Below are 1152 nucleotides of genomic sequence, written 5' to 3'. Positions count from 1 at the left end.
ATTACCTGATGTCAGAACTTACGGATTAGTTGCTGGATCCATTGATGTAAATTGGTTCTGCATTCTTTCTAATTCCGATATTGTTTTTACGAATGTAGCTAGTGTTTATGGACTTAGCATCAATATTTCTAATACCATATTTCGATGAATATTAAAACACAACAGCATATCTAATTTGGCACCAGATGATGAGCAATTGAGTCAAAATCGATCGGACGCAGTGAGACAATGATCCTCTCTTCGTGTGGTGTACATCCGTGACTCTATAATTCTACGAAGAATCATTCCCATAACTTCAGCTGTGTCAGAATCTAGTTTGCGGTGAAAGCCTGTCAATCTGCTAAGGTACCGTTCGTCTGGGCATCTGCAAAGGATTTGGCGAAATCTTTGGGTCTTGACAATTTGTTCTTCCAACAAATGAATTCAGTTATTTTACTATGAAAATTGACAAGCTTGCCGCAGCTGTGATGGCCGAGAGGTTAAGGCGTTGGACTTGAAATCCAATGGGGTCTCCCTGCGCAGGTTCGAATCCTGTTCACAGCGTAGAATCTTTTAAAAGTCATTAATTCATTTGCAGGATTTGAATTTCGTGGAGCTTGAGCTTTGCATTCAATCGAAAGTAAATTTTCAACTGTGAAGAATCCGAAGTAATTTCAAGACTGACCCAGTCAGCTAATTGAATAAATTATGTGTCGAGACACAAAAAGCCACCAACTTCCAACACGAATCAGTGTCAACACATTTGTCGAACTATCATGAAATTTGGATGTTCGGGGGGTGGAATTCAGCAAAACAAGAAGCAATGCAATACATTTACCTGCAGGTGATGACATCTTTTTCAGGATCAGTTGAAAGTCAAGCTGAGAAAGTTCAACCTAATTTACAGCTGACTCTCAAGGCCAATAATCTATTATATCAGCAGTCAATGAATTAGAAAAAAGCAATTCCATGTGTGGAAAGGAACTCGACTGATTCAGGTTCCTGGCTTGCGATGTGAAAAGTCAAGGCGATATCAGCGGAGTAGAATTTTCTGGAAATATTAGAAATGGAATGTTAACGGTCTTCTGCTGTCCACATTCGTAAGAAACTGTGCATTAAGAACTGAAATTGAAAATTAATGATGAAAATCAGACTTGGCCCTCTGTTTGTGGT

General features: G+C 39.1%; 1 non-coding gene across 1 annotated transcript; it reads left to right on the top strand.

Moving 5' to 3' along the window:
- Window positions 1–461: 461 nt before the first annotated feature.
- On the top strand, window positions 462–543 carry trnas-uga. Its single transcript has one exon. It is a non-coding gene; the product is annotated as a tRNA-Ser (tRNA).
- The last annotated feature ends 609 nt before the right edge of the window (window positions 544–1152 follow it).

Source organism: Chiloscyllium plagiosum, unplaced genomic scaffold (genome assembly GCF_004010195.1).
Source record: "Chiloscyllium plagiosum isolate BGI_BamShark_2017 unplaced genomic scaffold, ASM401019v2 scaf_99715, whole genome shotgun sequence".
NCBI classification, from domain to species: domain Eukaryota; kingdom Metazoa; phylum Chordata; class Chondrichthyes; order Orectolobiformes; family Hemiscylliidae; genus Chiloscyllium; species Chiloscyllium plagiosum.
Note: the sequence above shows the minus strand (reverse complement) of the source record. Positions and strands in the feature narration are given on the sequence as shown.